This window comes from Aulonocara stuartgranti (genome assembly GCF_965226115.1).
Source record: "Aulonocara stuartgranti genome assembly, chromosome: 23".
Classification (NCBI taxonomy): Eukaryota; Metazoa; Chordata; class Actinopteri; order Cichliformes; family Cichlidae; genus Aulonocara; species Aulonocara stuartgranti.
In genome coordinates, this window is record NC_138958.1 from 31,212,876 (window position 1) to 31,225,551 (window position 12,676).

Consider the following 12,676-nt stretch of genomic DNA (forward strand, 5'->3'; position numbering starts at 1 on the left):
CAACAGCCTCCTCTAAACTGAGTGCACGCTTCATTGTGTCTGTGCAGAAATGACCACTCAGACCAGGCTGCAAAGTATTCTCATAGACTTCAAAGGTGCACCTGAATAAACATGCTATACCATACATCCAATAAGAGAGAGGAGGCACACTCTTGATCAAGAAAAAACATAAGCGCACGCCTTTGATCTCTCTCCCCCCCCCCCCCTCTCTCTCTCTCTCTCTCTCACACACACACACACACACACATGCACATACATACATACACAATACCATTTTATGGTGGTTAGCTGTTTTATTGTCATGCATTTTACAAGGTAAGATAACCATGTCCTGCATTCAAAACCACTGAAAATGTCTATGGTGGTGCTGTGCCTAATATTGTGCTGGTGTATGCTGGGTAATCGCACAGCTAGCGACTGGGTGACTTTATTCACCCGCTTCGGCTGTTGTCAGTCCATATCCCCTAGATATGGACCATCTCCTGCTAGATTGTTCAGAAGGTTGTTATCATCCATCCAGATGGAGGATCACTAACAGGAGCGTGGGAAGACTCCAGAATCCACTCTGGCTGCAATCCGGTGGATACAGGAGTGTGTACAGGTAAGACCGTTTAAACGGACAGCATTTATAGAATGACTATTAAAAGTCAGACCAGCGAGTGTCAATAATGTTAATGTGGTTATGTTAGTAATACACCGAGTGCTAATATAACAGCTTTAAGATGCATTTGTAGATGTTATTACGTGTTTTACCGTCTTTATGGTGCTAGCTTAAAGTTACGGTGTAAACGTTAGCTTATATTGGAGTAAAGCTGTTACTGTTTAAACGATGTTAGCACAGAAATATTAGCTTCTGTCATGACTGACGAAGTTACTAGTTAATAAAGTTTCCAGTAAAGTGTTTAATCGCAGCCACAGACTGACAGCAAATATCTCGATTAGCTTCAGTGCATCTGTAATAAATATGTGCAAGTTTCAGTGCTTCGTTTAAACTGTATGATACTTATACTGACCCAGGGTCAGTGTAAAATACAATCCTAGCTGTGTGAACAAAGCCTGGCTCCTTTAATCCTGCATGAAAAACCTCAGGATGCAGGCTATTATTACTCTTTCCTGCTGGCACACCTGTCACACCTGAGAGTCAGCTAGAAACTTACAGTGACGTGGACATCATGCAAAGACTGCCAGACTCTGTAATACTGCGAATGATCAGTGACTCAAGTTAACACTAAACTTTAAACGGTACCTCTGTGTCTCTGTGTGCTGAACATTTAGGATTGAGTCAGGCTGCATCTGTGTTAGTCCTCTGACAGACTGGTGACCTGTCCAGGTGTGCTCTACCTATGACTACTGGGACAGGCTCTAGCTCCTGTAATAGAAATTTTATGTTATTCTCATTTAAAGCATTTAAGTGCTTATGCATATGCTTAGTTGTGACACTGTTATAGACTGTTCAATGAAGGTTTCTAAAACTAGATGAACTTACTTCAGCAGTTTGAGAAAACAACTCCCTTTACAGGTGCTGATAACGTCAAGGGCACAAAACAGCATAACCATTGATCCGTTAGGTTTCATAGCGAGACACGTGAAGTGGCAGAGCTGACATGACTGAACTGTGATGTTTGATGTGTGTTTGCTCTCCTGTGCACAGTAATAAATAGCATGATCACAGCTCTTTCTGTGTTGCAGACTTTATTTAAAAAATTCCATGACATCTACTATAACTGAACCAACCTGGTGCTCTTCATTTATGGAGGCTGTTGAGTCTGAATGTTGGATGTTGTGTATCTCGTGTTCTCTGGGCTTTGTTGTCCTCAGTCTTTTTGCAGGATCAGAAAACAAAACCGGGAGGCGTGTAAATGTTTCTTCTCCATGATGTTTCTTCAAATGTTTCTTCTGGATGATGATATGACCGTGACACGGGATGCCACCTTTGGTCTTGTGACGAAGCAAAGCTCAGGAAGAAGTGTGATTAAATGGTACCCACATGTTGAGAAGGATGTACAGGGCACCTGCAGCCAAATCCAAGCTTCAGCTTAGTTGTAGTTGCAGAATGCTATAGGACTGAGACATCTAAGGCATCAAATGTTTGATTAAACGGATGAAAAAGAGAAGTTTTTTCCCTATAATTATCACTTCTTAAAATCTGTAGCAACTTCAAGTCTGTCAGCATGCTGAGCATGCTCAGAATGTGACAATATATTTTTGTTCAATATTTAATTTCTTTCAGTTGCAATTGTTAAATGAAAAAATATATATTCTTATAATTTAGCAAACGAATTTATAAAAAAAAAATACATATATCTGTATTAGTTTTAGTAAATTAATTTGACACCTGTATTGAAAATACCATATTGTATTCATACAGAATCAGTATGGTATCATTGTTTGTCTGTTCACTGATTGTTGAAGCTAAGAGCTACTTTGATCTGTTTAGATCTAAAGTATCCAAAGTTGAGTTCTAATGTTTCTTCACCCCTGTGTGTGTGATATGTGATTTCCTACATGCTGGCAGAGCAGAGCAGCAGTTTGTGCTCACAGATGGTGACGGTGTGGAGAGACGGTGGTATTTCCTCAGAAGAACCAGCAGAGTCACAAAGGACACCAGTCCATCTCACCACCTTGACTTGCTGACTGATGTTCGTCTACACTGCACAGAGGAAATCAACTGACCGAGGTTTGTCCAGTGACGTGTTATGAAATGTATATTTGTTTTATGCTTACAGATATGTTTTTCTTGACAGAGGCTCTGCAGAGGTTAGACAAAGCAGAGAAAACATGTGCTTTACATTTTACTGTGATTTATTGAGATATTTGTTGCCTGATGTTCAGCAGGAATGGAGAAATAGAATCAAAGGGAGATGTTTTTCCTGTTTTTGTAATGATGTAAGTAAATCTTCAATATTATTTATTTGCTTGGTTATATTAGGAGCGTTTCTGAGTGAGGGGGAGAGGAGTCATCATCCAGGTAAAGTGACGTGGATCAGTGGATACACTTGTCTCCCCTTTAAAGGAGACGATCCAAGTCATCCTTAAATGTTAGCGCTTTCAAATACACAAACATTTTTAAAGGACAAAAATGAACATCCAACTTTGACTGTAATACAAAATAAATCTTTGCATGTGTGTTTTCAAACTCTCAGATGGGCAGTATATCAGTCTTGGACTGTCTAACCTGCCGGAGCAGCACTGAATGACCACCGCACGAGCATGTTCCTGCAACATTCAGCATCTGATCCTTCATCTGTGTGCTTCTGCTTTTGGTAAGTAGAGTTACCCAACTCCAGTAACTCTAAACACATGCCATCCATTTCTAACGGCCTGGTTACTTCCTGTCAGTTACTTTAGAAACCATGTGGTCACCTGACCTAACACTGTTTCTTCTTCTTCTCCTTAATGTTGAAGTGTCAAATGTCAAACAGCTGGAGAGGAAACTACACCAGTGTACTGGGATGTTTCAGCAACACGTGCCAGATGCTGTTCCTTCATGGTGACATCACCAGAGACAGTCCCGCCAACCTCAGGACCCATTGATTATGATGATCTGATCCATCAAACCCCCAGCAGGTGAACTTTATTCATGACATAACACCGCAACAATGTAAAAAATTAAACAGCAACAGTCTAAATGTAAAGTGCATTCTAAAGTCCTCTTCAATAAATTGTATGCAAAGAGTCATTCAGGTCACTACAGAACCCAGAGTCTTCATCATTAAATCTCTGGTTGCTTCAATTTTTCTATCCTATATCAGATATTTTAAAGGTTAGCTTAGGTAAAGTTCCATTCTCATGGTGAGGCAAAGTGCTTTATGTGTGTGTGTGCCCGTGTCATGAACGGCTATAAAAGGCCTATAATTAAAGAACAAAGCGGGGTTTGAGTTCGAGTTGCGGCAGACTGTCACTACTTGTAAATGGAACGCAGCCTTCCTACGGCGGACAGCTAATAACAGGAATCGGACGCGGTCCAGCCAAGTCCACAGCAACCACCATAGCAACCGCCTAGCATGACCTTAAAAACATATTCTGTCTTCATAACTATCAAAATCGTGAAATGATTTGCAAAGTGTGAAAGTGTTACAGCTGCAGAGAGCTATGGCGGTATCTATGGAAGCTGTTTACATAGCTAATAATATACGATGTAACCATGGAGACAGTCAGTCACTTGAGCTAGCGGTGCATGTTTACTACAGTGAATAAGGTGATTGAGTGCACAGCGTCCACACTCTGCAGGGAGTAAAGACATTACTTCAATATTGTTTTATATTGATATATATTAGCCTTCTGTTGACCATCACCTCAGGTTCACCATTACAGTTTCAGATTACAGATGCACACTGTCTAAACACATTCAAAAACTCATGTCTCAGAAATAAGCACAGCTGTTCATGTTTGTCATTAGAGTTTTATTTGTAAGAAAATTATGAACTTCATATTGTGCATTAAATAAAAGAACATTTCACAACTCTGAGTCAACAGAAACAGGTAACAGAAATGTCTCTAATGTGTACAGTGTAGTGTAAGCATTAAAAGATCATAAAGGAAAAACTAACATTTATGTGAAACTAATTGTAATAAAAAATGAGCAGGTGCTTTATAGATTTAAAAGAAAGAATCTGAAAACAACACTTTTTTGGTCTAAGTGATCAAAGTAGAAAACAGAACTGATGTTCAAGAACAAACCGTAGCTGCACTAATATTACACATCTCGATCGTTGTACTGAACAGACATGTTGCTTTTAAAACCACATGCAGTGTGTGACCATGACTGTTCACTGAGACCATGAACGCCACTTCGCTGAAGCATTCTTCTTCTTCTTCTTGCCATTAAATTGGAAGCAGAAGCAGCACGAGCTGATTTGATCTACTGAAAGGAAAAAGCAGAACATCTGAGTTGAAACCAGTCAGCTGAAATCATTAAGACAGGAACAAATTCAATGCAGTGTCTCAAGTGGCTTAGCCTGTTACAACTGTTGATACAAGCTAAATACGGTTAACACACAGTGTCAGGGAGCTCCAGTGTGGGAACTAGTGGCTTTAGGTTTGTAGTCATTTAACTTTCATCCATTCATTCGTTTAATTCAGGAGGAAGAAATGCCAGGTTGGTGCAGGCTGGTTACATGCATTTGGTCCCATGCTGTCTTTAATTAAATGACTTGGTTCATTTTATGGCTGGGCTGTATGTGGGGTTATATCATGTTATTTGGGCAGGAGTACCTGTCCCCTGTTAGACTTAGAAAGTTTCTCCATAAGTAGAGTTTCTAACTCTTCTAGCACATCTGTGGCTGACAGCTTTTTGGTGGCTCTTTTTACCCCACACTGGTTGTGAGTGTGTAAATAGCCCCACTAGTTATTTTGGGTTGCAGTTAACTAGGGAGGAAGGGGTGGGTATGCCATGATTAGGTGAATAACAATTATATGTGATACATAAATTTCACAATGCATGCATATATCTCTATCAATTAAACCTGGCCTGAGGGCTGCCATTTTTTACATTCAGTTATTTCTCTTAGAAATGTTGGAACTAAATAATGAATGTGTTACAGTTAAAGTGAAACACTGGTCAGTGTAAATGGCTCATTGGGACACAGAAACCTTTAAATTAAACCTGATATCTAGTGTCAAACAATATCAAAGCTGTAAAAGATGTTTACATTCAGAATTTATAAAACTATGATTGTAAATAAATTCAAACAAGTGAGCTTTTCTCTTTGTGCTGAATATCAACACTGTGGTTTCTTAGACTGTAAGCTGTACTTTAGTGCAACCAGTTGCAGAAGCTGCCACTCCAAATGTCTTTTGATAACAAGAAAAAAATACCTTTTCAGTACACGGCCTGAAGTTCTTCTCCGACATCTTCTGCAATCGGCTTTGTCTGCTGGTTTGAAGACAATAAACCACAAAAAAGATGATTTAGTCACTTTGTCTGCGTCATGCAGCTCGAATGTGTCGTGTAACGATGTTGAATAGCCGTCGTTATCCCTCTGCTTTGAGCCTTTTATCAAAAGTTACAGCTAACTTCATGAAGTTGTACAAAAAGGCTTCATTTCGCCGAGACAGTGCGTTTCTGACTATTACATGCATTTGAATGGAGTTCTTGCACGAAACAAAGTATAAGTTTTCATTATGTGAATAACTTGTATTTTACACTGACCCTGGGTCAGTATCAACTTCATGAAGACAGCTGTAACTTTTGATAGAGGACTCACACACACACATATTTATGGCTTTGCCTTATAGAATTCAGCATCTCCGTGCTGAGGAAATAGGTTTTGCAGCTGTTTGAGCTAAGATTTTCAAGTTATTCACAAATTGAAAACCTATACTTTGTGTCGGGCGAGAACTCCATTCAAATGCATGTAATAGCGAGAAACGCACTAACGTGGTGAAATAAAGCGTTTTTCCATAAACTTCATAAAGACAGCTGTAAATTTTGAGAGAAGACTCACACACACATTGGGGGGATATTGAAGTCTATAAGATAAAGCCATGAATATGTTTGTCTGAGTCTTCTATCAAAAGTTACAGCAAGCTCTATGAAGTTGATGAGAAACGCGTTTCTCACTGTTACATGCATTTGAATTTAGTTCTTGCCCGACACAAAGTATAGGTTTTAATTTGTGAATAACTTGAAAATCTTAGCTCAAACAGCTGCAAAACCTATTTCCTGAGCACTGAGATGCTGAATTCTATAAGGCAAAGCCATAAATATGTGTGTGTGATTCTTCTATCAACAGTTACAGCTGTCTTCTTGAAGTTGATACTGACCCAGGGTCAGTGTAAAATACAATCCTAGCTGTGTGAACAAAGCTTGGCTCCTTTAATCCTGCATGACAAACCTCAGGATGCAGGTTATTATTACTCTTTCCTGCTGGCACACCTGAGAGTCAGCTAGAAACTTACAGTGACGTGGACATCATGCAAAGACTGCCAGACTCTGTAATACTGTGAATGATCAGTGACTCAAGTTAACACTAAACTTTAAACAGTACCTCTGTGTCTCTGTGTGCTGAACATTTAGGATTGAGTCTGCATTGACTTTATTTATTGAGACTTTAATGTGCTAAAAGCAGGTTGAAGACAGCTCAGAAACATTTGAAGATTAAAATTTAGCATTATGGCTGCTGGTGGTTTGTAAAGCCTATACTCAGCTGTAGTTTTTGTTACTAATTTATGTTTGTTGTTGTTTAACACAGATTTCAGAAGAGCAAATATGCTTAATAGTTTAACTAGATTTCATTTGTCAGTGTGGGACTGCTGAGTCACCTGAAGAACTCATTTCATTCATTCTCCACATGATGTTCATATACAGAAATGTTTCACAGGAACTGGTTCCTCCCAAACTGTGAACTAGTGTGTTTCCATAGATTATCTCTGTATGAATGTACTTTTAAATGAAGGCAAGTGTTTGTCCTTTTTTGTTCCTCAGTTACAGTACGTGATATCTTGATATCAGGCGGTCAACACTGGGGGAAGACAAGAAGCAGACGTACTTCCAAGAGGGAGCTGCAGTGAGGACACAGCCAGGTCACTGAGGTCAGAGGTCAGAATCTGAAACAGCTCAGGTTTATATTTTAGGGGTTATAAAAAATCAAAATGTATTTATGAAGAAACCTTTAAATAATAGTCATAATTATGATTATTATAAGAAATATCAAACATTTAAGTGGATTTTCTGTTACACATGTTGTATTAGCCCTGCAATAAACTGGCAGCCTGTCTTTGTCCTGTATCAGCTGGGATAGGCTTCATCCTCCCGCAACCCTGAATTGGATACATTGTATTCCAATTATGTAATCTGATCATTTACAAACTCAAGGTATCTAATCAAAATGTAAGTAATAATTATAAAATGGGAAAGCAGAAATAAGTGTGACATAAATGTAAATGTGTTAGCTGACATAGAGGACAGCTACATGTAGTCTGAAAAACCTTTGTTGTCAAGTTTGCAGGTATATCAGCACGAGACATTCTTACATAGAAGAGTCTGTTAAAGTCTCTAACTCAGCGAAGCATTATTGGTCCCGTCTGTTTGGATAAATATAGTAAGTTGATGTTTGTCCATTTATTGACACATTTTCTTAAGTGCTTATCCAGTTCAGGATCACAGTGGAGCTGCAGCTGGATATGTTCATTAAATAAACCTTACAAAAGTTAACAATAAACCTGCATCCATGTACGTTGTTGTCCACAGGATAAGAAAATCAAACTGGAACACTGTGGAACATGTTAATAAATGTTTGTGTGTTTATGCCTGTGTCTTTCACAGGAGGCGCTGGAAGGTTTCCCTAATAGTTCCTGGTGAATCAAAGCAGAACCATAAAGGTTGCTGGATTGCATGATGGCCTTACCCCTGAGCAGTCATCCTGTTAAAGGAGGAACCAGTTAGAAGCTGTTTTCAAAGTAGCTGAGCAGATTTCATCTCAAGTAAGCGATTAACTGTTTGTTCATCTGTTCTGCCACTTAAAGAGCATTTAAGGACGTCTTTTGAGTGTCCAGCTGAATTAATTCTACTGGCTCTCATGGTCATTTGTTATTATAGACATATTTTTCATGTTCATCCAGCTATTTAGTAAATTCTATCTATTTAGTAATATCCGTCAGCTATAAAATGTAATATAAATATAAAAAATATCTAAATATCTCCTGCACTTTATATTTTAATGATGTAAGTCTGTTATCGTGTTACATTAGCATTCCTCACATATCAATGAGATGCTGTACAGTACAATCCTACTGACGCAGCAGAGGGATAACGACGGCTATTCAACATCGTTACACGACACATTCGAGCTGCATGACACAGACAAAGTGACTAAATCATCTTTTTTATGGTTTATTGTCTTCAAACCAGCAGACAAAGCCGATTGCAGAAGATTTCGGAGAAGAACTTCAGGCCGTGTACTGAAAAGGTATTTTTTTCTTGTTATCAAAAGACATTTGGAGTGGCAGCTTCTGCAACTGGTTGCACTAAAGTACAGCTTACAGTCTAAGAAACCACAGTGTTGATATTCAGCACAAAGAGAAAAGCTCACTTGTTTGAATTTATTTACAATCATAGTTTTATAAATTCTGAATGTAAACATCTTTTACAGCTTTGATATTGTTTGACACTAGATATCAGGTTTAATTTAAAGGTTTCTGTGTCCCAATGAGCCATTTACACTGACCAGTGTTTCACTTTAACTGTAACACATTCATTATTTAGTTCCAACATTTCTAAGAGAAATAACTGAATGTAAAAAATGGCAGCCCTCAGGCCAGGTTTAATTGATAGAGATATATGCATGCATTGTGAAATTTATGTATCACATATAATTGTTATTCACCTAATCATGGCATACCCACCCCTTCCTCCCTAGTTAACTGCAACCCAAAATAACTAGTGGGGCTATTTACACACTCACAACCAGTGTGGGGTAAAAAGAGCCACCAAAAAGCTGTCAGCCACAGATGTGCTAGAAGAGTTAGAAACTCTACTTATGGAGAAACTTTCTAAGTCTAACAGGGGACAGGTACTCCTGCCCAAATAACATGATATAACCCCACATACAGCCCAGCCATAAAATGAACCAAGTCATTTAATTAAAGACAGCATGGGACCAAATGCATGTAACCAGCCTGCACCAACCTGGCATTTCTTCCTCCTGAATTAAATGAATGAATGGATGAAAGTTAAATGACTACAAACCTAAAGCCACTAGTTCCCACACTGGAGCTCCCTGACACTGTGTGTTAACCGTATTTAGCTTGTATCAACAGTTGTAACAGGCTAAGCCACTTGAGACACTGCATTGAATTTGTTCCTGTCTTAATGATTTCAGCTGACTGGTTTCAACTCAGATGTTCTGCTTTTTCCTTTCAGTAGATCAAATCAGCTCGTGCTGCTTCTGCTTCCAATTTAATGGCAAGAAGAAGAAGAAGAATGCTTCAGCGAAGTGGCGTTCATGGTCTCAGTGAACAGTCATGGTCACACACTGCATGTGGTTTTAAAAGCAACATGTCTGTTCAGTACAACGATCGAGATGTGTAATATTAGTGCAGCTACGGTTTGTTCTTGAACATCAGTTCTGTTTTCTACTTTGATCACTTAGACCAAAAAAGTGTTGTTTTCAGATTCTTTCTTTTAAATCTATAAAGCACCTGCTCATTTTTTATTACAATTAGTTTCACATAAATGTTAGTTTTTCCTTTATGATCTTTTAATGCTTACACTACACTGTACACATTAGAGACATTTCTGTTACCTGTTTCTGTTGACTCAGAGTTGTGAAATGTTCTTTTATTTAATGCACAATATGAAGTTCATAATTTTCTTACAAATAAAACTCTAATGACAAACATGAACAGCTGTGCTTATTTCTGAGACATGAGTTTTTGAATGTGTTTAGACAGTGTGCATCTGTAATCTGAAACTGTAATGGTGAACCTGAGGTGATGGTCAACAGAAGGCTAATATATATCAATATAAAACAATATTGAAGTAATGTCTTTACCCCCTGCAGAGTGTGGACGCTGTGCACTCAATCACCTTATTCACTGTAGTAAACATGCACCGCTAGCTCAAGTGACTGACTGTCTCCATGGTTACATCGTATATTATTAGCTATGTAAACAGCTTCCATAGATACCGCCATAGCTCTCTGCAGCTGTAACACTTTCACACTTTGCAAATCATTTCACGATTTTGATAGTTATGAAGACAGAATATGTTTTTAAGGTCATGCTAGGCGGTTGCTATGGTGGTTGCTGTGGACTTGGCTGGACCGCGTCCGATTCCTGTTATTAGCTGTCCGCCGTAGGAAGGCTGCGTTCCATTTACAAGTAGTGACAGTCTGCCGCAACTCGAACTCAAACCCCGCTTTGTTCTTTAATTATAGGCCTTTTATAGCCGTTCATGACACGGGCACACACACACATAAAGCACTTTGCCTCACCATGAGAATGGAACTTTACCTAAGATAACCTTTAAAATATCTGATATAGGATAGAAAAATGAAGCGACCAGAGATTTAATGATGAAGACTCTAAAACCCACTGTCTTGACAAAATAAAGCGTTTTTGAACAACTTCATATAAATCGCTGTAACTTTTGATAGAAGACTCAGACAAACATGTTTATGGCTTTATCTTATAGAACTCAATATCCCCGTGCTGGGCAAACAGAACAGGTTTTGCAGCCGTTTGAGCTAAGATTTTAAAATTATTCACATAATGAAAACCTATACTTTGTTTCAGGCGAGTTTCCCATTCAAATGCATGTAACAGTGAGAAACGCATTGTCTTGGCGAAATAAAGCGTTTTTGAACAACTTCATATAAATCGCTGTAACTTTTGATAGAAGACTCAGACAAACATGTTTATGGCTTTATCTTATAGAACTCAATATCCCCGTGCTGGGCAAACAGAACAGGTTTTGCAGCCGTTTGAGCTAAGATTTTAAAATTATTCACATAATGAAAACCTATACTTTGTTTCAGGCGAGTTTCCCATTCAAATGCATGTAACAGTGAGAAACAGACTGTCTTGGCGAAATAAAGCGTTTTTGAACAACTTCATATAAATCGCTGTAACTTTTGATAGAAGACTCAGACACACATGTTTATGGCTTTATCTTATAGAACTCAATATCCCCGTGCTGGGCAAACAGAACAGGTTTTGCAGCCGTTTGAGCTAAGATTTTAAAATTATTCACATAATGAAAACCTATACTTTGTCTGAGGCGAGTTTCCCATTCAAATGCATGTAACAGTGAGAAACGCATTGTCTTGGCGAAAGAAAGAGGTTTTGCAGCCGTTTGAGCTAAGATTTTAAAATTATTCACATAATGAAAACCTATACTTTTTTTCAGGCGAGTTTCCCATTCAAATGCATGTAACAGTGAGAAACGCATTGTCTTGGCGAAAGAAAGCGTTTTTGAACAACTTCATATAAATCGCTGTAACTTTTGATAGAAGACTCAGACACACATGTTTATGGCTTTATCTTATAAAACTCAATATCTCCGTGCTGGGCAAACAGGTTTTGCAGCCGTTTGAGCTAAGATTTTAAAATTATTCACATAATGAAAACCTATACTTTGTCTCGGGTGAGTTTCCCATTCAAATGCATGTAACAGTGAGAAACGCATTGTATTGGCGAAATAAAGCGTTTTTCAACAACTTCATATAAATCGCTGTAACTTTTGATAGAGGACTCAGAAACACATGTTTATGGCTTTATCTTATAAAACTCAATATCTCCGTGCTGGGCAAACAGGTTTTGAAGCCATTTAAGCTAAGATTTTAAAATTATTCACATAATGAAAACCTATACTTTGTCTGAGGCGAGTTTCCCATTCAAATGCATGTAACAGTGAGAAACGCATTGTCTTGGCGAAAGAAAGCGTTTTTGAACAACTTCATATAAATCGCTGTAACTTTTGATAGAAGACTCAGACACACATGTTTATGGCTTTATCTTATAAAACTCAATATCTCCGTGCTGGGCAAACAGGTTTTGCAGCCGTTTGAGCTAAGATTTTAAAATTATTCACATAATGAAAACCTATACTTTGTCTCGGGTGAGTTTCCCATTCAAATGCATGTAACAGTGAGAAACGCATTGTCTTGGCGAAATAAAGCGTTTTTGAACAACTTCATATAAATCGCTGTAACTTTTGATAGAAGACTCAGACAAA

At 38.3% G+C, this 12,676-nt stretch overlaps 1 long non-coding RNA gene across 11 annotated transcripts; it reads left to right on the forward strand.

Moving 5' to 3' along the window:
- The first annotated feature begins 213 nt into the window (after positions 1 to 213).
- On the forward strand, positions 214 to 10,336 carry LOC309700326. 11 transcript variants are annotated; one of them, XR_014274624.1, is made up of 10 exons: positions 214 to 1,979; positions 2,516 to 2,677; positions 2,930 to 3,038; positions 3,144 to 3,263; positions 3,406 to 3,567; positions 7,427 to 7,540; positions 7,943 to 8,042; positions 8,267 to 8,424; positions 8,852 to 8,909; positions 9,863 to 10,336. It is a non-coding gene; the product is annotated as an uncharacterized lncRNA (long non-coding RNA). The 11 variants fall into 11 exon arrangements; XR_014274628.1 differs by lacking the exon at positions 7,943 to 8,042 and having other exon boundaries at positions 214 to 601; positions 1,819 to 1,979; positions 9,863 to 10,324; XR_014274634.1 differs by lacking the exon at positions 7,943 to 8,042 and having other exon boundaries at positions 214 to 315; positions 521 to 1,979; positions 9,863 to 10,309.
- Positions 10,337 to 12,676: the final 2,340 nt, after the last annotated feature.